This window comes from Felis catus, chromosome A2, assembly GCF_018350175.1.
Source record: "Felis catus isolate Fca126 chromosome A2, F.catus_Fca126_mat1.0, whole genome shotgun sequence".
In the NCBI taxonomy this organism is placed as follows: Eukaryota; Metazoa; Chordata; class Mammalia; order Carnivora; family Felidae; genus Felis; species Felis catus.
Genome location: NC_058369.1, coordinates 111409528 through 111433192, shown reverse-complemented (window position 1 = coordinate 111433192; position 23665 = coordinate 111409528). Strand labels below are relative to the sequence as shown.

The 23665-nt window shown below is 37.1% G+C and overlaps 1 protein-coding gene and 1 pseudogene across 24 annotated transcripts in view; both read right to left on the bottom strand.

Moving 5' to 3' along the window:
- The window catches only part of HDAC9 (histone deacetylase 9), a 939894-nt gene that overhangs the window by 313653 nt on the left and 602576 nt on the right, over positions 1–23665 (bottom strand). The window lies entirely within an intron of this gene.
- LOC109497029 lies at positions 8021–10116 on the bottom strand (annotated as a pseudogene).

The window sequence follows — 23665 nt, the reverse complement described above, 5'->3', positions numbered from 1 at the left end:
GATGATTAGATCTATAAATTGTCATTGCCCATGCATTCGTGATAATTTTCTTTATGGTAACACCAGTCATGATCAGAGGCTTTGGGAACTGAGAAAGTTTAAAAGATTTTATAAAGACATACAAAAAATACTAACAAAAAAAAAAAAAAGAAAAAAACAAAGGGGCAGAGAAGGAGGAAAAGCCTTGTGCAGCCATCCTGAAAAGAGACAACAGACTTTAGGGGGAAAATATTAGAGACCATATAAAGTTACATATAAAATAATATGAAAGTTAAATTAACAGCGACAAAAAATTTAAACCTAGGAACATGAGCTCAATATGTAAAGAGCATAACTTGGTAGAATTACAAAGAAAAAAATTAAAAATTCACATATGGTAGGAGGTCATAACAAACTTAACAAAGCGATTGAGGTTACAGAAGATCTGAATAACCCAATTTTCTGGTTATTAAATTTTGAAACCAATAAAATACTCTTTCAAGCACCTATGGAACAACTACAAAACTAATACAATAAAGCAAATGTCAATAAACTTTTAAAAATTATTATTTATAATGGAATATTATTCAGTCTTAAAAAGAAACTCTGACATGTGCAATAATATAGATGAACCTTAAAGGCATTAGGCTAAGTGAAATAAGCCAGTAACAAAGGACAAATACTATGTGATTCCATTTGTATGACACACCTAGAGTAATAAATTCATGAAGACAGGATTGTGGTTACCAGGGGCTGGGAAAAGGGGGAAAGACAGTTATTATTCAAAGGGTACAGAGTTTCAATTTGGAAAGATGAAAAAGTTCTGGAGATACACTGTGGTAATGGGTGCACAACAAGGTGAATATACCTAATGTCACTGCACTCTACACTTAAAAACAATTAAATGGTAAATTTTTTGTTATATATATTTTCCAGGAAAAAAAGGAAGAATTAATATTATAAAGATCATATATGCTGATGACATTATAATCAGAGATATATAGTATGTAGATGAAAATATACACTATACTCTGTTATTGAAAGAATTAAAATCATAAAGATTACAGTTCTTCCCAAATTATTTCTGGAATGTTTCAGCTCATTCTAAATTTTGTATAGGAGATTAAAGGCAGAGACGAGCTATGTGAATTTTGAACATAAGGAATAAGCGGGGAGATAGGCCCAACCAAATACCTATACATACTAAAACCTAAATAATTTAACACAATAGAGTATTATTACATCATTGAATAGAGTATAATAAATTAGTAGGATAGAATAGAGAGCCCAGAAGGAGACCCATGACTATATGGAAACTCCGTAAATAATAAAGATGCCCTACAGAATAGCAGTTAAACAAGGAATGTCTATACGTGATGCTGGGAAAACTGGTAACCTCGAAGGGGAACAATAAATTTAGATTCCTAATACTATCTGGAAAAATAAAGGATTAAAAACTAAAATGTAAAATTCACAATTTAAAATATTTAATAATGTGGAGAATATCACTCTAAAGTTGGAGAAGGAAAGGAATTTAAGTACTTTATAACATGAGCCAGTAAAATACACGCCACCATGGAAAAGAGAAGAGACTAAACAGGTTGGAATGTTCACTGAGCATCTACTAGGCCCTGAAAATGAGGCCTGCTGTCCATTCACTGAGGCCTAAACACTGAGGCTGGGGGAGGAGGGCCCAGGGTTCCTCCATCTGAAGCACTGCTTTGTACAAACCTAAGCACACAAAGCAGGCATCACTTTAGGTTCTGACACAAGTTCATAACAATTCAAGGCCATGTGCTAATTAGATCTGGGTCTGGGTCCAGACCACTCAGCCTAAAAGAAAAGACAAGATAAATTAGGGGTAAAATGTTTGCAAATATTTAATGAATAAAGCAATTTTTAATGTTTGCATTACATACATAACTCTTAAAAATAAATGGGGACAGAAAAATGGACAAGTATGAACAAGGAATACCCAGATAATGAAACATTTCAATAAACCAACAAATACATGAATAGAAACAACCTCAGTAGTAAAAGAAATGTAAATTAAAACCAACAGGGGATGCCATTTTACACTCATCAGATTGACCCAACATTTGAACTCTGATAATAGCAAGCATTAGTGAAAATATAGAGCAAGAAAAACTCAAAGATGGCTTGTAGAAGGATAAATTGTTACAACCACATCAATGAACAATCCACTAATATTGAGTGAAAGTGAAGATGAACAATAAATCTACAGTAAAAATGGTAAGTGAAAAAAGCAAGGAAAATAATGTATATGAAGTTAATTATTTAAGTTTAAAAATGTGCAAGTGAATATCATATACTGTTTAAATGTATATGAATGTAGTAAAAATATAAAGAGAAAGGCATGGGAAAAATAGGCAAAATTAGAGAAATAGAAGGGAGATAAGATAGGAGAGAGACATACAGGTAATTTCAACTATATACTATATTTCTTATGTTGTATGACAATATTAAACTATTATATAATAATGTACCATATGTCATATAGTATGTATATATTATATACAATTTTTTTAACCTTTATTTATGAGAAAGAGAGATAGAGTGTGAGCAGGGGAGGAGCAAAGAGAGAGGGAGACACAGAATCCGAACCAGGCTCCAGGCCCTGAGTTGTCAGCACAGAGCCCGACGTGGGGCTCGAACTCACAAACCGTGAGATCATGACCTGAGCCGAAGTCGGATGCTCAACCGGCTGAGCCACCCAGAAGCTCCAATATACAATTATTTATTAGATTTTTATTTCTTAAGCTGGATGTTATGGATGTCCATTATTATATTTATCATTTTCTCTGTATATAAATACAGAGAAAATAAATTGTAAACGTTTAATAAGTTGGCACATACAAAACACCAATATTATTGTAACACAATGGTTTTAGTTATAGGACTAAGTTTTTGTATGGAGGAAATAAAGATTCACTGGAAAATACAAACAGGGGAGTTCCTGGGTAGCTCAGTCAGTTAAGCAGCCAACTCTTCATCTGCTCTGTTCATGATCTCAAGGTTCATAGGCTCAAGCCCCACATTAGGGACTGACAGTGAGGAGCCTACTTGGCATTCTTTCTCTCTCCCTCTCTCTTTGCCCCTCCCCCCACCAAAATAAATAACCAAAAAAAAAAAAAAAAAAAAAAGGAAAATACAAATAGAATGAGTGAAAGAAAAAAACAGAAATAAAAAGTTAAAGTAGATAAGAAAAAAAATAATAAAATAAGTGTGAAAAAATATTTTTATTAAGTTTAAGCTAATTTAGAGGTCATATAGTCATAAAATATTCATTAATTTGTACCAACTTACACTGATAGATAAATACAATAACATGTACAATTAAGTATATTTCATTTTTAGAATTTCAACATATTATTAAATTCATCTCAATGAGAAAACGACGATCCTTAAGGGACTGAGAAATGAGAGCAGAAGGATGTAAATTAGAAATGTAAAATGAGGATTTGGAATAGAAAACAAATTTAAATGTGCAAATTTTAGGAAAATATCTAAAAGGACAAAAACAATTAAAAGTAATTACTTCTAAACACTGAAACTCTGATTGCTTTACTGATTGTTATATTCTTATTGTGACTGACTGTACTTTCCAAATTGCCTAATAAGCATTTATTTTATTTTATCTTATTTTATTTTGTTTATTAAAATGTCTTTATTTTTGAGAGAGAGAGAAGACAAGAACATACGGGAGGGACAGAAAGAGAGGGGGACAGAGAGAGAATCCTAAGCAGGATCCACACCCTTTGTATGGAGGTGGATGTGGGGCTCGAACTCATGGTACCATGAGGTCATGACCTGAGCTGAAATCAAGAGTTGGACACTTAACCAATTGAGCCACCCAGGTGCCCCATAAGCATATATTTTTTACTTTAGAGGTTCTTTTGAAATGTTTTACTTTATTGTAATATCAGTATTTTAATTGGCTAGATATGCTAAGGTGGTGTGCATGTGTGTATTTAAAGTAAACACGAATTGCTATTAACTCAGACAGACTTGGACAATGAAGGACTATTAGATACAAGCTACGTATGAACAGAAACTCCCATTGCACTATTATAATCCCAGTCCCAAATTTAGAACTTGGAACATAACAGGAGCTCACTAAATTCTGAGTTTGAAGAATGTATATATTATATCTTAAAAATATGACTGCTTCTAAAAAGAGAGAGAGACAAATCAAAAAACAAGACTCTTAACTATAGAGAACAAACTGGTGGTTACCAGATGGAAGGTAGGTGGGGGGGGGGATGGGTAAAATGGGTGATGGTGATTAAGAAATATAATTATGACGAGCATTGAGTAATATATAGAATTGTTGAATCACTATATTGTACACCTGAAACTAATGTAATACTGTATGTTAATTAGACTGGAATTAAAATTAAAAACATTTTTAAAAAACTAAATAAATAAACTGATAAAGTAAAAGAAACAAAAGAAATACATAACTCCTTCCAGATTTGGGAGAAAAATCTGACTCTATTTGTTTGAGCTGGTAAATCTACATAATTTTTAAATGTCATTTAAATTTCTTGTGTTTCTTCTTCACAGTGTGGTTTACCAAAGAGTTTTGTGGCAATCAACAACTCTAGGTCACTAAGATATCTTACTTTGTTTTAACTCACCAGTGTATTGGAATAATTACTTTATCCTATTAAAGTCATAGTTACAACAGGTGATTGAAATGAAGTTTCAGAGAAAGTCTACACTTCTCGATATGTTACTGGGTGTATAGAAGTAATTCACTTTTACCTTAGTGCCTTAAATTAAGGGTGAGACACTGGTTGATGACATTTGGCTAAAGGCTGGTATAATGCGGAATAGAGCCCAAATATAGTACCTGTGAGCAGTGGTCTCCAAAGCGAGGAATACAAGCCAATACGGTGGGGTATAAAACAGTAGAGCTTCTACTGATATTTGGTTTTTAAATAAAAATACAAAAATCAAATAAACTATACTAATATTTGATACATGAATAGACACCCAGTCCCTGCATCAAGGATTACACAGGACAAACTCTCTTTAAGATATCCTAACATAGGAAGGGGAGTCTAATTTCAAACCTTAATATAAAACTACAATCAATGGGGCGCCTGGGTGGCGCAGTCGGTTAAGCGTCCGACTTCAGCCAGGTCACGATCTCGCCGTCCGTGGGTTCGAGCCCCGCGTCAGGCTCTGGGCTGATGGCTCAGAGCCTGGAGCCTGTTTCCGATTCTGTGTCTCCCTCTCTCTCTGCCCCTCCCCCGTTCATGCTCTGTCTCTGTCTGTCCCAAAAATAAATAAACGTTGAAAAAAAAAATTAAAAAAAAAAAACAACTACAATCAATATAAAGCTATAATGAAAACAGTATGCTCCTGGCATAAGGATAGACATATAAATCAATGGAATTGTACTGAGGATCCAGAAATAAACCCTTATACTTATGACCAATTTATTTTTACCAAGAGTACTAAGATTTTTCAATGGAGAAAGATTAGTCCTTCAACAAATGGAGCTAATTCATCTGCATATCCACATGCAGAAGAATGAAACTGACCTTTTCTCACACCACACAAAAATGAACTCCAAGTGGATCACAGAACTAAATATGAGAGCTAAATTTATAAAATTCTTTTAAGAAATATAAGAGTAAATCTTAGATGTAAGACCAAAAGAAAAAAATATCCTGAAAATACATAAATTAGATATAATCAGAGCTAAAAACTTTGTTTCAAAAGGACACCATCAAGTAAATAGATAATACATGAATCAGAGAAAATATTCACAAAACATGTATCTGATAAGAGATTTGTACCCAAACTATATAAAGAATTCTTATGCCTCCATAACAAAAAACCAACCCAATTCAAAAATTAAGTCAATTTTCTGAATACACATTTCTCTAAAACAGATACACAAATGACCAATAAGCACATGAAAAGAAGCTCAACCTCATAAACTATAAGGGATTTGTAAATCAAAACAACAATGAGAAATAACTTCACACCAACCACATTGGTTTATAGTAAAAAAGATAGATAATAGCAACTGTTGGTGGGAATGTGGAGAAATTGAAAGTTGCATACACTTAGTAAAAAGGAAATATGATGGAGCCCCTTTGGAAAACAGTCTGGCAGTTCCTTAAAAAGTTAAACAAAGAACTACCACATAACCTAGAAATTTCCATAATATGTATATACTTAACAGAAATGAAAATACATGCCTTACAAAAACTTAAACACGAATGTTCACAACAGTACTATTCATAATAACCCAAAATAGAAACAACCTATATGTCCATCAACTGATGAATAAATTATGGCATATCTATGCAATGGAATATTATCTAGCCATACAAAAGTAATTTTTTTGTTCATTCATAAATAATACACAAACTTATTTGCTATTTTCAGGAGAAATTTAGTCATTAAACTGCAAGTTGAAAAACTATGAATACCTAAAAATGTATAAATATCCACTCAAGATAAATTTTAGTGAATTAAGTCAATATGTTTACATTTAAAAATCACAAGCCTATTAAGTCAAGGTCATAAATCAAATGACACAAAGTGACCAGAAACACCACAGAGGGCACACTTGAAGGCCACCAATAGGCGTCCCTCCTCCGGGAGCTCTGCTGGGGAGATGGGTAATCTGGTAGCTAAAGAAGGCTGTGATAAACTGTTGAAGTCAAACACTGAACAATACATGAGACCTTAAATAAAGGAGGTAAATTCTAGGTTCTGGAGAGCTTAATCAGATTATTTGAGAAGGAAAAGAAAAGAGCACAGGCAGAAGTCTCAGAAGCATTTGAAACCAGAGGAGTCACAGCCTCTGACCTACCTGTTAGCAGCTCTCGTGGTCAAATGTGCCCAACTACCCTGGGAAGCTGCAGGTCAAGAAGCAAAGAGCGGTTCCTGCTGAGCCAGGTCCCCCTGACACTGAGAGTCCTTACCATCAGCTGAGAAAGTCCGTTCTCAAAGCACGCGCTGTGCAAAAGTTTCTAAAGGAATCCTAGTAGCTCCAAAGCCATGTCAGATGGGCAGAGCCCATGGAGGTTGGGTGTGAAGTCTCAAACATCCCAGGAATATTAGGGACAAGTGCACAGTTACACAACGAAAACAGTAAAGAGCCAGAAAGAGACATTTGTGATGTGCTGTAAATATACACTTTCGTTGTGACCTGCCGTTCCAGCTCCAGGAGCCAAGAGGTCACACCTCCTGCCCCGAGCTCCAGTCCAGACAAAGGCACCAGCTCCTCCACGAGGCCGGGGGATGGACAAGGCACAACTTCCACTTCCCTTTAAATGATTTAAAAGCTCACTGCCAGATGTAGCAGCACTTTTAGGCATTTCTAAAAATTGAAAACACTAAGTAGGTTATCCACGCTAGGAAAGTACAGATACGAAGATCTCTGTCCTGGGAAATACAAATCAGAAGCCTGACTGGCGTTCCAGGCCGAAGTCAGGCAGGAGAATCCTGGCTCAGAGGGCGGAGGCCCGGGAGGTACCGAAAAGGCGTGAGCCACTCCTGTCTTCTATCGCCCACAGAGGCTGAGTAATGGCCAACCCGTTACACCTGGCAGGAGGCGGACTGCTCCCCGCGCGAGAGCAGGTGACCAGCAGACACCTAGATCCCGGGGCCACGGTGCTGCGGCCACTTCCTAGAGGTGAGGCCCAGGCTTCGTCACACACCGTTTATGCAGCACCCAAAGCGCTGCTCTTTAATATCTTCCAGGTGGGTCCCGAGCGTCCCGCCTCGGGCCACGGCGGCACCTGGAAACCTGGAGCAGAGGCCCCCACGCGGCTGCCCACTAAGCCTGCAGGCCTCGTCCGCGTGGGGACGCCCGGCCTCACTCAGCTGGTCGCGTCTCTCACCACCCACCTCAGATGCAAAAACACTTCACAACCAGATTTCTAGAAACAGTGTCAAGAACAGGCTTCTTGACACAGCCAGGCTTCTTCCACCTGGCAGTTGCATCTTGGGAAAAGGTAAAATGCTCCTTTGGCCGTCAACACTGTGTTCCTCACATCCTCGAACCTGGTTCTTGTAAAATCCTGGCTTTCTCGCTGGGCTCACGGGACACGCCGTATGCGGAGTTACACAGCTCCCTGGAATCCACAGTGAGGAATTCGACTCGGTCTTCACTCCCGGAACTGCAGGAAGGGCCGCCGCTGACCAGCAGCTCAAATTTCCAGCCCTCAATCACGTGGCTACAACTGCGCAAGCTCCTCTTCCTCACGCTGAAGCTCACGCTATGCGGCACCTGTGACGTTTTGCGGCCTCGTTCTCGAATTTTATCCTTCACAAGTTTCCTTACCGAGGAAATGTTATAAAATTCTGCTTCCTCCAACACCCCTTACTCTATCCAGTTCAGCACAGGAACCAAATAGGTAGAATCTCTGTCCCATCCTTGTCTGAGTCCTGGCCACGTGCTCCTGTGGCCTAAACGGTACACGAAAGATTTCCGGTCCGCACAGCGTCTGCCGGGTGGTGAGGAAGTAGGTTCCGCCTTCATCGTGCAGGATCCACTAGCACCTGCGGCCAGACCCGAAGCGCCGCTGTGCAGCAACAGCTCTGGCAGCCGCCCCCTGCCGCCCCGAATGCGGTTCCAAGGTGCCCTCTAGCTGTGCCTGCGGTACTAGCTCGCAGTCCTTCTCCACCAAGACCTCAGAAAGCCCCGTCACAGTGCCACAGAGAACACTTTCCGGTTGATGGGGTAAAATGCCTCCAGGTGGTCAGAAGGTACAAACTTTCAGTTATATAATGTACAGCATGGTGAATATGGTTTAATAATACTGTATTATGTATTCAAAAAAATGTAATGAAGCTCTGATGCATGCCACAGCATAGATGAACCCTTGAAAACATACGAAGTGAAAGAGGACAGCCACACAAGACCATGTATTGTACAATTCCGTTTACATAAAATGTCCTGAATAGACACATTTTCTTTTATGGAGACAGTAGATTCATAGTTCCCTGAGAGTAGAGGTGGGGTAGTGGGGAATTACTGTTGATGGGCACAGAGTTTCTTTTGAGGGTGATTAAAATGTTCTAAAATTGACTGTGTTAATGGTGGTACAACTGTGTGAATATATTAAAAACTATTGAATTGTACACTGAAGGGACTCAACCATATGATACGTGAATTGTATCTTAATAAAGTTGTTAAAAATAACACTTTTTTTCATCATAGTGCCAAAAGCCCATTAACTCTCAAGGCAAAATTTATTTACAAATGATTTTTATTTCATTTTTATCTCACCTTTCTCAGTTTATCCTTTTGTGCATATTCTGTTAACATATAGAATACACTGATGTAATGGTACATTTATGTAATTTGGAAAGATATACTTTTACGTCTTCTATGTATCTATATAATGATTATATACATAAGTATCTGCTAAAATATGTGTATTACCTGTGATAAAAAAAAATGTACACAGTAAGAGTTGAAGAGTAAAGTGTTCCTTCTTATTTTTGTTTTAAATTTTTTAACTTTTATTTATTTTTGAAAGAGCGCACAAGGGGGAGAGGGACCAGAAAGAGGGAGACAGAGGATCAGATTTGAAGGCTCCTACAGGGAGCACAGAGCCCACGGTGGGGTGGGGTGGGGGTGGGGCATCAAATTCAGGAACCATGAGATCATGACCTGAGCCAAAAAGAAGAGTTGGTAGCTTAACCCGCTGAGCTGCCCAGCTCAGTAAAAATGCTCAATAAAGTGTTCCTTTTTAAAGTAAATTTTGATAAGGTAGAGGGTACCTTTCCACATCGGGCTCCATTCTGACATTGTGGTGTCTACTTGGGATTCTCTCTCTCCCTCTCTCTCTGCCTCTAACCCCCCTCTCAAAATAAATACATAAACTTAAAAAAAAAAGACAGGGTACCTTTAACAAATATGTAAGACTGTTTATCAGTCCCCATTTCCCATAGCAATGGGCAGTATTTCTGAATTCTAGTGTGCGAGAGTGGCAACTAAGTCCCGGAGAAGCTGGAATAACAAATCTGTTCTCAGCAGCAACAGAAAGCACTCACTATTTCTATACTAACCTTCCAGTTCCTAGTGGTGGCCCCTTGTAGCAGAGGTCGGGATCCAGGTAGATAAATTACTGCTCTCATGTACTCACTGGTTTCTTCCAGTGAGGGCAGGTCAGTCTCACTCCCTTCTTCTCAGAATCTTCTCATTCCAAACAAGAGTCTTAGCTTAGCATATTATTCATACCATCAGACAATATACAAAAAGGCACAAAGGAAAGGTAAAAATTTATATGTCAAATATTATCCTCATTTTCAAATCGTAAGGAATCTATAAACAATGTGACTCATGAGGCAGAGCTGTGGGTAGATGAACAGTACACAGCTTTCAGGTAAAGCATCACTAGCAGAATCAGAGGGAATTGTTTTCAAATGTACCAGCATTTATATGTGTGTGCAGGGTGAATGTATATGGTATGTGGTTATACCATAATTCTGGATTGAGGCTTAAAGGTTTATTTTAAACTCTAAAACTGAACCTATTTAACAACATTGTTCCTCAACTAAGTAGAATATTGGTAAAAGTTACTATGTATGTGAAGATTATGTAAATTGTTTCCAATGCATTCATAGATACCCTCAGATATAAGAGTTGTAAGGGGAAAATAATTACTAATGTGGTTACACTCTGCCTTTACATCTGTGGTTGTTTTGGAAATGTTTAAGATCCAGCCACTTTGGAGTGCTCTTGGAAAATGACCATTTTAAATCACTTGGGATTTTACTGACTACAGAATACAAAAGAAACCACATTTGAATTTTGAAATTAAATAAGTGGCTAGTCCATAATGAGTAATTTCTTTCACAATAAAAAAGTAAAGAAAACAAGTTATATTTTTGTTCCTTTATTTGCTTTTTAGCTTCTACATTTTACAATTGCCTGTGGAAAAAATTTCAAGAGAATAGATTGAAATCATTTTAATTGCATAACAGCCCAGAGGAAGATAGAATTGTGCAATAGTCCTCACTAGCACCCTCTGTTTGGTTGATAGCCAGTGCACAGTGCAGCATGAACAATGGAGCGCTGGTCTAGAAATAATAGCCTGAAGATAAAGGGAGAAAAATAGAGGTTTCGTTTGACTATGATGAATCTCTTGAGCATTTCCTTTATTCCTCCCCTTTGATAATTAGAGTCCAGATATAAAACAAATCATAATGAGAGGAATGACAAGCAATATAAATCATTGCTATTTAAGACACAAGAATTAGATGGATTTATCCTGAATAAGTGTTCTTAGCCTAGGTTCTCTGAAGAATTCTAGTGGGTACAAAATCCCTGAAATTGTGTCCAAAGTTGCTTGAGTATGTGCATCTGTGAATTTTCTGGACCTGTAATCTGTAGCTTTCATCGGAGGTCCTTAAAAACATGTTACAAGTCACGGCCGCAAGAAAAAAATGCAGTAGTGGCTTTAATAATGTCCCAATAATTACAACTTTTAGGTTTCTCTATTAATAAACCAGGTTTTCTTTCTATATTTTATTTATTTATTTGGGGGAAGGGAGCAGAAAGAGAGAGGGAGAGAGAGAATGCCAAGCAGACTCTGCACTGTCAGTGTGTAGCCCAACACGGGGCTCAAACCCACGGATTGTGAGGTGATGACCTGAGCCAAAATCAAGAGTTGGATGCTTAACCAATTGAGCCACCCAGGCACCCAATAAACCAGTTTTGATGACAGTATGTCCTGAGTGGATTTTTATTTTAAAAACCATGGATTTAAACATATAACAAGGTGGTCAAGTAAGTAGGTTGAGAAATCTTGCAGAATCAGGCATTTAAGTTTTATACCTTCACCTTTCCTCCCAAGAAAACATCTTACTAAACTCAACATTAGGAGAATGCCCATATTTCACTACTAGTCTCCAGATCCAATTGCTTGTGTGCAAATTACCAAACATGTCAAGTTCTAGAAAATGTGTGATTTTATGTCGATTTCACCATCTCCCAAAACATACACGCGTCAAAGGCAAGATATTCCAATTTTGTCACTGAACTAGAAGCCAATTACTGGTAGCTCCCTGCTAAAATGTTGGGCTAACAAAAAAAGAAAGAGAAAGAATATTGTTTCACCTATATTCCTTCTGGCATTTAACCACAAGCATCCTCTTAAAACAGAAAACTTTCCTCTAAAAATAGAAAAGTGAGGAAACACACGGCTCAACCTGTAGCCTGTAAGAAAACATCTTAAATAAACACTTGTCTCTATAAGTTGGAATGAAATATTGCTCTTTAATCTACAACAAGACCTTTATAATCATAGGACACATTTACTAAGACAAATATAATATAATTTATATTATATTTACTACTTATATTTACTACTTGTATTTACTACTTACATTATATTTACTAATAATCATAGGACACATTTACTAAGACAAATATAATACACCTCAAAATAATTTAATTTTTGAAAGGAATGACTTTGTAAGTATTTCCTCAAACCTAAAAATAAATATCACAAAACAGGCATTGCAATTTAAACAATTCTGTGATGATTTCTTGACTTTGGTGGAATTTAACGAATTGATTAATCTATACACTCATTCACTATATTAAGAGTCTATTAAATGTTAGGCATCATGGTAGCAACCAGAAGATAAATGATGAATAAAACAGATATAGTCACTGCCCTGTGGAGTTTATAGTCTAGTGAGGGGGACAAATATTCATCAGGTATACACAAAAAAATATAAAGAAGCAACTGAGGTAAGGGCTATAAGAGAGTCAAGATAAGCTTCTCCAAGGAAGGGATATTTGGGCCAAAAGATGAAGAATAAGAAGGATTTAAGTTGACATAAAGGAAGAAGAATGTTCCATGTGGAGGGAACAGCATGTTGAGAGTGGGTCTGGTGGTAGGGCATCTGGTAGTTACCCTGAAACAGGTGCAGGTCAGCATGGATATTTATAATGAGAGGAGGCTGCAGGAGCATATAGAGTGAGATTGTACAGAATTTACATCCTGTCTAAAGAGGCTGAATCTTAATCCTAAAAGCAATGGCAAATGAGTGAGTAGTTTTAACTTCCCAAGAGTTTGGCCTGGGATTGGACATTTAGTGGGGTTGATAAAAACAAATTCATATTTGGAAATGATCGTTCCAGCAGAGTAACTCATATTTTATGTAAGGTGGATAACTTAATATTGATGCACCTTCCTAAACAAACTAAATAAAGTTATTAAAAAGAATATTGGACTCAGAGTAAAAACATCTAGGTTTGTACTCTAACCCTATCATTTTATCATGTGAAAGTTTAGGGGAAATTTACTTAACCTCTCAGAGCATTTTTATAAAATGAAATAATGTGTATCTGATGGGTATTTTTTTCATTAAGAGTAAATGGTATATCTGCAAAATGACTAATTAGGATTGCTATTTTAAACCTAAATGTTATATATTTTTCTGTATAGGATAAGGCAATTAATCATTAATAAGATGTCATTATTACCAGTGATTTATTTTTTATTAAAAATATTTAATGTTTATTTACTTTTGAGAGAGAAAGAGAGACAGAGGCATGAGCAGGGGAGGGGCAGAGAGAGAGGGAGATACAGAATCTAAAGCAGGCTCCAGCTCTGAGCTGTCAGCACAGAGCCTGACGAGGGGCTTGGACTAACAGACTGCCCAGCCAAAGTTGGATGCTTAACCAACTGAGCCACCCTGGCACCCCACCAGTGATTTGTTGTAAAACTAAAATTGAGTCTCTATTAGCAACAGAGTATTGTTGGGTCAATTTTCTACCTTATCACTGGTCTCATGACTGATGTCATAGTCTAAAGATTGTTCAACAGTGTTTCACCATTCTGCAACCACCAAATATGGTGCTTCTCAGACTCCATGGTTGTTTAACTCCTTTGCCAGAATTATACATGTTTATTTTTCTTACATAATTTTTATTCTGTTTTACTGAGATTTTATATTGATAATGCTTCTTGTGTTAAAGCCCTGCATAGTTATCAGGATAACAAGACAAAGCTTTCTAAGACTATTGTCATGTCTCTTATATCTTTTAACAACTGGTTCCTAAAATATTCCTGGTCTTTACCATTATGGCTCAGTACCTGTTATCAGCTCACATATAATACTAATCAGAAAACTATTAACCTTACAGCACTGTTTTAATTAGTAACTTGGCCCACAGTAACTAAGGGGTACAGATTCTGCTGAGTGATCTCACTAGTTGCCACAAATTGTTGACATCTACCAATAGCCAAATTTGCCTTTATTACACTCACTTCGCACAATTATTTCTAAAAGCCATTGCCCACTGAATAGGCATATCAAACTCTTCAGTCCTGCTCTACAACTTTTATTGTTTTAGCCTCAGTATACATTAACTTCAGCTTATTACACTTTAACTTACTAACTTTAACTAAGTATAATGGGATATCCTATTATTATTATCCTTTTAGGTCTTTGGTTTTTTTCACCAAAATATTTTATAGTTTCTGAAAGAGCATAGTGGTTAAGGAGTATGGAATCTAAAACCAGATTGCTTGGATTTGAATTCTACCTCTGTCACCTGTTAGCTTTGTGATTTTGGAGAAATTAATTAAATTCTCTAAAATGAAGATAATAGTATCACCTATGTTTTAAAATGTTCATGAGTGTTGAATTAGTTTATAAATGTACAAATTTTATAACAGTGCCTGCCAAATATCGAGCATTATGTAATGTTAGTTGTAGTTATAATGGTTGTCATAAATTACACCAGAGCTTGTCAGTAATAATAGACATTGTTTGGAATTAATTCTTTAAAGTTATAATGTGAAATTAATAATAGGGCGATGTTAATTGCATTTTCATTGAAATTCTTAAAAATATTTAATCAGTTATAGCATTCGTTTTTTTTTAATTTTTATTTATTTTTGAGAGATGGAGATACAGCACAAGTTGGGGAGGGGTAGAGAAAGAGGGAGACACAGAATCCAAAGCAGGTTCCAGGCTCTGAGCTCTCAGCACAAAGCCCGACATGGGGCTCGAACTCATGAACTGTGAGATCATGACCTGAGCTGAAGTCCAGCACTTAACTGACTGAGGCACCAGGCACCCGCATTTGTTAATATTCTGATGGGATATAAGAAGGCCTTTCTATTTTTAGCTTGAAATAACAAACTTAAACTAGTTAGTACTTAAATTGGTACAATGATCATATTGCCTGTGGTAAGAATTTTTTCAGTGTTTGCATCAGAAATGACTATTTTCATAAATTTTAAAAGCTAATGATTCTCAATTTCAAAAACTTTTCTCAGTTTTCTTCTTACAACCGATCTTCAATAATTCTATCTTCCCTGAGATTGCCCTATTTGTTACACTGCACTGCATTTTAAATGTTTATTGATCTGCATTGATCCATTCCTACCTCCATGAGCATAGACCAATAGATTTATTTTTAAAACCCAAAAGGGAGATGCCTGGGTGGCTCAGTTGGTTGAGTGTCCAACTCTTGATTTTGGCTCATGAAATCAGTTTGTGGATTTGAGCCCCATGGCGGGCTTTGTGCTGGCAGTGCAGAGCCTGCTTGGGATTCTCTCTCTGCTCCTGCTCACAGGCTCTGCCTTTCTGTCTCTCTCTCAAAAAATAAATAAATAAGGTTTAAAAACAATCCAAAACGGGATATAACTATAACCTAGTATTAGCAAAAGAAACTTGTAATATCTAAAAAGAACAAACACATAATATAATACTAATATATAATGCTTAGTTATAGGATTTTAGTTTAAGATCCTATCTGGTATTATTTGGTTTTAGTATAACAGATTTAATTCTGAATAGAATGACACAGACAATGTAAATTTCACTAAAATAAATTCCTGGCTTACATGAATGAACATCAGTTTAAAAGTTATTTTAGTGGCGCCTGGGTGTCTCAGTCCATTAAGTATCCGACTTTGGCTCAGGACATGATCTCACAGTTGATGAGTTCGAGTCCCACGTTGGGATCTGTGCTGACCGCTCAGAGCCTGGAGCCTGTTTTGGATTCTGTGTCTCCTTCTATCTCTGCCCCTCCCCTGCTCATGCTCTTTCTGTCTCTCTCAAAAATAAATAAACATTAAAAATTTTAAAGTTGTTTTATCTCTCTGAAAAATATTTAAAATATTATCATGCATTTTTATGCACATGTTATTTATTAATAATATACCAAAATTCCTATTAAGAATGATATTGATAAAGTAAATCTGAAAATGTACAATAAATATAAAGAAGATATTTAAAGTGGTTATATTCAGTTGCTGCCAAACTTATTATATTTGATTTACTACATGTCAATAAACACAATATCTAGTGTTAATGGTGTGATTTTTCATGTGCTTAGTTCTTCAGTAAAAAAATAAATAATAATTATCTTTTCACAACTTGCTCATAATTTGTTCACAACTTAGTAAAAGCTAAAATAGTTCTCATTATTAGATGGTGAGTTTATTATTAATTATACCTGGAGATTTTACACCATGCTTCTTAAATATGGGGTTTGAAACAAGGTCAGTGGAGGAGGTCACAATACATGAGGGAGAAGAAGAAAACTGAAAGTCTATTGTTAACCATCTTTAGGAGTTTGAACTTCATTTTGAACGCAGCAAGTACTCATTGACATGTTACAGAAGGTGAAAGAAGATGATTATATTTGCATTTATGGATAGCTTAACATTTCATTTTAGTTGAGTGGGAATTGAAAGACTGGTTGTTGGCAGAGCTGATGAGTCATGACCAGTGGGCCTCTGGCTGAGCTACCAATCCATCCTTCTGCCTGCTCAATTGTCCCTGAATCTGTTGAACATTTGCTTGGGTTGGTATGAGTTTGCTTTGTGTTTAGTGAAGATAAAAGGAGTTCTGGGGGGATATGAAAGAAAATATGGGACAAGATGAGGAATGCAGAGGAGAGAACAAGTCTGCCCTCTGGCCCCACTGAATGGTTATTTAAGCTTTAGGAGGTCAAGCCTTCCAGTAAAAGGTGAAAGACCTGTTTTTGTATGAGATTTAAAGCCCAAGCACTGTTCTTCTGGGCCTCCTGTGGTAAATGGGTCATAAAGTGTGAAAGAGGGCATTTTCTTATTTCTGGCAGAAGAAATCATTAACGAAATAATTGAAATTATTGAAGACTAAAGGGAATGGAGGGCCACTTAGCACTCTGATTATTGTAAAGCTTTGAAAACTTTGGAGGCAGCAACCAAAACGTGGGCAGTGGTGGTGGGCATCACAGATCATGGCAGGAGCTGGTGGTTCTCAAGTAAACATGGATTCATTCCTGAACATATTAGTACTGCAGGGGCATGGAATCAGGCTCTTGGTCCAGAGTTATGGAGTTAAGGATTACCACGGCAGCAGAAGGTGGGTAATTGATGTAAATGTGATCTAATTTTAATCACTGGCCAGATACATGTATTACAAATGAATCCAATGAATCAGACAATTAGAGACAAGCAGGAGACTCTATAGTAATCCGGTTGACACAGCTGGGTGGTCAGACTCAGAACTGCAGTTACGGGTTGAACAGAAGAAGGACCTATGAGATATTTAGAAGACAGAAACAACATAATGTGATGAATTGGGAATCTCTACTTGAGGGAATTGGGGAGCAATGATGAAAAGCATGGCCTCTGAAATCAGACTGTTTTGTATTTATCACTTAACAGCTGCACGATAGGCAAATTACTTAACTTCTTAAAATCTCAGTTGTCCCATATTTTGAATTTGTAAGTTTTGAATAACAGTAGTATCTACTGCTAGTATCTAATAGAGATGGCTCTCAAAGTTAAATGAGACGACTCACTTAAAATACCTAGCACAATGCTAGGCACATTCTAGGCATTTAGAACATATGAAAAATCATTAGCAAACCTGCAGAAAGTATTCAAATTATGCGGAAATCAAATTGTCCATTTTAGGAAGTCCTATTTATATGCAAATAAAACATCCTGTTAGATGAACAGATTTATCATCGACACTGTCGCCAATATGCTGATTGTTAATGGGTTAATATTCTGAATATTTAGTCACCTTTAGGCTTTGCTTATGCATGAATTTTTCCTACCAGAATATGTTTATATGTGTGTATATACATGTGTGTATGCATATACCTGTATGTATGTGTGTGTGTATTTATTACATCTGTGCGTGTGTGTGTATATAAGTATATGAAAATAATACCTTGCAAGTAAGATCGTAAAATTGCATTCAAATAATTAAATAGATACAAAAGTAACATGAGATGAAAAATTGACAAATTGTGATCACAAATAATAAAAATCCTTCTTCCCTGATATTTCTCAGGAGACAGCTCTGTGTCCAGCAGGGTTCTGGCAGAACCATGAGTTACGTCTTGGGATAGAGTAAGGAATAGAATCACAGAGCAAGGAAGGTGCCCTATTACTTGCATGATATAATCCCTGAAATTCCCCTATTTGCTTCTAAATCTGTGAGAGAGAAGAATGAGTCTCTTCTGTTCACCATTAGATGCCCCAGTCACAGGGAACAATAAATATTTGTTAAACTATAGTATTTGGGGTTCCCAAAATTCTGACTATATTTTTTTTCAACGTTTTTTATTTATTTTTGGGACAGAGAGAGACAGAGCATGAACGGGGGAGGGGCAGAGAGAGAGAGAGAGACACAGAATCTGAAACAGGCTCCAGGCTCTGAGCCATCAGCCCAGAGCCTGACACAGGGCTCGAACTCACGGACCACGAGATCGTGACCTGGCTGAAGTCGGACGCTTAACTGACTGTGCCACCCAGGCGCCCCTCTGACTATATTTTAAAATTATAATCTAGCTCTTAAAAAACATGTAATTTGGGGCGCCTGGGTGGCTCAGTCGGTTGAGTGTCTGAGATCGGCTAGGTCATGATCTCGCAGTTAGTGGGCTCGAGCCCCACGTTGGGCTCTGTGCCGACAGCTCAGAGACTGAAGCCTGCTTCAGATTCTGTGTCTCCCCCTCTCGCTGCCCCTCCCCCGCTCATGCTCTGTCTCTCCCTCTGTCAAAAATAAATAAACATTAAAAAAATTTTAAAAAACAGATGTAATTTAACCCATTTTACCAATGAAAAAATTGTTCTGTAATATGAAAGTGACTTGATCATGATATATAGCAATTAAATATCTGGAATTGAAAAAAAAAGGTCCAGCATTCTTTGTTGGGAGTCTGTTTTTAACAACTACATTATTTTCTTAATTATATTTCAAATTATACACATGTACCTGTGTGTGTGTGTACGTGTGTGTGTGTGTGTGTGTGTGTGTGTGTGTGTGTGTGCGTGCGCACTTGTGTGTAGAGACAGAGCCAGGGGAAGAGACAGGAGACAGAGTACTTTAATCTACATTGATTTTTTTATTGATTTTATGGGAGTTTCTGTGTTCTGGGAGTTTTCATTGTGCAGTGACTGACCATACTAGCTGGGATTGTCCATGGAGACAGCAGCTGACCTACACCTCTGACCTCCATCTGCACTCTCATGCCTAGAATCTTACCTCCCAGTACCCCACTCTTAGCTGAAAGCTCTCCTTATTCTAGTTTTGTCACTCCCTGTCTCCCATTACTGCAGCTTGAGGACCTCATTGTGACTTCTCTTCCCTTCATCCCTCTTCTGGCTTTATTTCTGTCCATTTCTAGCATAAACTCCATGATCAGTTCCAGGACTCAAAATACCGTTTTTTCAGGGTCTTTCCCCAGATTTGCAACCTTCTCATCAGTCTCACTATTTGTTTTCTTTATTTTTAATGTTACAGACCGCTACTAGAGAAAGCCATAGAGAAACAGCAGTGGGTGCCCTTCATTAAAAATTCAGTCTCATGCCTCAGCTGGCCTCTCAAGTCAGCCGGACAATCTGTCTATATGTCCCAAGTCCCCTTCCTCCCTCTTTCCCCTTAGCAGCCCTTCCAAATCCCCATCATTCTCTATAAACCCTTGACCCCACTCAGCAAATGACCTCACCTTTTACTTCACAAAGGAAATAGAGGCCAACAGACAGCAACTCCCTCCACTTCCTGCCCCCTCCTCTACATTCTTATCAGCACCCACATCCATCCTTACCTCTTTTCCTCATTTTTCAGTTGAAGCAATGTCTCTCCTCTTAGCCAAGGCTAATCCCACCACCTGTGATCTGGATTCCATCCCTTCCCGCTCCCTCAGGGACATGCTCTATCAATCATCCATGCTCCTGTATCTTCAGCCTCTCTTGGTGTACTGGCTCTCTCCTTTCTACATACAAAATGCTCTCTTTGCTTCCAACTCAAATACACACACAAACACACACACACACACACACACACACACACACACACACTCCTTTCTACACTCCCATTCTCTTCAGCTTACTGCCAGAACTTTCTCTTTTCTTTCTCAGCCAAGCTTCTTAAAAAAGAAAATCTCCTCTGATTTTAAAAGGAGTACATGCTCATTTTAGAATGTTTGGAGAATAAAGATATTCAAAGAAGAAAATAATAATTGCCCATAATATACACCACCCAAGGATGACAACTGCTAATATTTTGGTTTTGGGGTTTTTTGTAGTTTTGTTTTTCACTCCTTATAAAAAAAATGGGTATCATACTGCATAAAGTTTTGCATCTTTTTTTTTTCATTTACTGTGACCATGTTTCCTGTCTCAAATACCCTTCACAAACAGTCTGTTAGTGGTTGTTTATTATTGCATTATAAGTGTAACAATTTAAATACTTCCTTTATTAGACTGTTAGACTGTTCAATTTTTTCCTTCTATAAATAATCATAAACATGCTTCCTGAAGACAAACCCATACTTTTTCCTCTCCTCCTACTCATTAGTTTGCCTAAGACAATCTGTCTTGTACCTCCTTCAGTTGAGATTTCACTCATTAAAGTTACCAGTGACTCTTTACCAATGTTGAAGAGACTTTTCTGGTTTATCTCACTGAGCTTCTTTGAGGTGCTTGACAGTGTAAGCAATTATTTCCTTGAAATAATCTTCAGCTCCGGCTTCCAAGAAACAACATCCCTACTTTCCATCTTTCTAGGTCTTCCCTATCATCCCCTTTGCACGTTCTTCTTCCTGGTCTTGCCTTTGAAAATTGGCTTCACTGGAGCTCCATCCACAGCCCTGGACTCTATTTCTATACTTTGTTCCTGGGGGTAACCAGTGACTCATCCTTCATTCAAAATGCTGGTGGTTTCCAACCTGTGCGCCCAGCCTGGCTTATCTCCTCTGGGGAGGCTTTTCTACCTCTTAGTCAAGCTCTCTGAATTCTTTTTCCTTTTCTAAGCTCTTGTGAATCCTATACCTAACTCTATCATGGCATGCATTGCTTTTATTTTAAACTGTTGGTGACTTGGTCTTCTCTTTCCAGGGACTCTAAAGCTCAGTACTATTGACATTTGTGTCAAATAATTCTTTGCTGTGGGGCTCTGTCCTATGTTGGCAGGGCGTTTAACATCTTTCATTTCTATGAACAAGATGTTATTAGCAATCCTCCAAAAATGTTATCATCATAAGTTTCTGAAGATTTTGTCAAATTCCCCTAAATACAAAACCCCCCAAGTGGCAAACCACTGTGCTAACCTGGGAGTTTTGTGAGGGTAGGACCTGTGTATTCGTGTCCATTCCAGTGTCCAGCATGTAAATGATGTCAAAAAAAATAAAAATTAATAGGAACAGGTTGTTGGTTTTACAAAAATATTCCATTTTTATTGTCAACCATCAAGCAAATATTATATTACTGACAAGTTTCCTTGACCCATGATAGGTATTAAAAATCAACAAAGTCCTTAAACTCAAGGAGCTTACAATTTGGGAGGAAATAAGTGAGTCAGACATGCAATCAGCATGCATATGGGAACTTAATTATACAAACTAAATGGTTCAGTTTTGCTGTGGCACTTTGGAAATTTTGTTACTGCTCCGGGACAAGAAAGCAAAAACGGAAAATGTTAAGAGGAGCCAGACCTTTTACCACATGTGAACAAAAGACCTGATTGGCACAAAAGCAAGAGAGATGGGGCATTTGCCACTCATATAGGAAAGACTGGGGACAGGTTTCAAACAGATGGGTCAGAATCTAGGTCTTTAAGGACACAAGTCTGCTCACACATAAAGTAGATTCTTTCTTTCAATGATAGGTTTAATTTAGCTACTGACTATAGGTTCATGTTTTGTTCCAGTAAAATATGTTATATTGTCTACAATGTTTTCAATTAATTTAATTTTTATATAATCGTGGATGTATGTGTTCAGTTAACCACTGGAATACAAGACTCAGACCTATTTAGATAAGTAGATGTGAGCAAATGGTTGTTCTCAATGGTAGCAAATTTTGCTCCTCAAAGGATTTTTGACACTGTTGAGACACTTTTGGCCGCCCAACTGGTGAGGAGGTAGGGAAGTGTGCCATTGGCATGTAATGGGTAGAGGTGAGAGATGCTGCTAAAATACTAAAATGCACAGGAGAGCCCCACACAACAAAGAATTATTGGGCTGACATTTTGGAATGTCAGTAGTGCTGAGATTGGAAAATCTTCATTCTTATGGATCCACAACACCAATTAGCACATTAAAGGATCTAGACTCCTGCAGATAGGTAGGTAGATAGATAGATAGATAGATAGATAGATAGATAGATAGATAATAGATAGATGATAGATTTAAATTTAAAATTTATTCATTTATTTATTTAATACCTTTAAAAACAAGATCTCACTAGATTATTTTACTATGAACCCTGACTATATATTAGGTATATTGGGTAAAACATATTGATTAAAATTAAAATATATATTAAAACTAATTTTACCTATTTCTTTTTATTTTTTTAATGTGACTACTACAAAATATAAAATCACGTATGTGGCTTGCATTATATTTCTGCTGGATGACACTTATCTATCCATTTCCTCATATCAGTAAAAAAAAAGTATTCCACTTCCTGTAAAATATTGAAAATCTTTGTTAACCAGTGTTAATTGATATTTTACTCCTTTCCTCCCCAATCTTAATTTATTGTAATGTAGATTAGTAATTAGTTGTTGGTCATAGGCAAGCTCTATGGGCTTTTAGAAAAATTATTATCCAATCTGTGTATATGCAAGAGAATAGCTCTCCTGATGTTCATATGTTTAAAGTCAGATTTAGCGTTTCAGCAGCTATTGAAATCACTAATATGTTTAGACTTTGAGCAAATTCTTGACTCTATCATTGCTCCAAATCCTCTTTTTCCCTCTTTTTGAAATAACTAAAATGACTAGAATATCAAGCTCAAAGCAGATGAGAAAGTCATTTGAGAATATCCATTTGTCACCCACAGATGTGGCTGTGGGTATCAATGAGAATGTGTCATTCACATCCATTCAAATACATTCACATGCATTCAAATACGGTTAGCTAGTTAGAATCAAAATATTGGAGGAAAAATGGATGGCAATAGAGTTTTATATAGTATGGAGAATGCTGGGAGAATGCTGAATCCTAAAGTCACAAAAGGTAAGGAAGGGTCCACAATACTTCTAGTATTCCTAACCAAGGGAAGGCCAAAATCTGCCCAAATCAAAAGTATGGAGGAAGAAAAATGTGAACAAAAGTTAAAACAGCATAGGAGCTGCAACTTTGTGAACCAAAGACTCCTTTTCTGTGTGTGGCCAGTTAAACCTTGCTAAGGCTGTGCTTGCAGGCAGG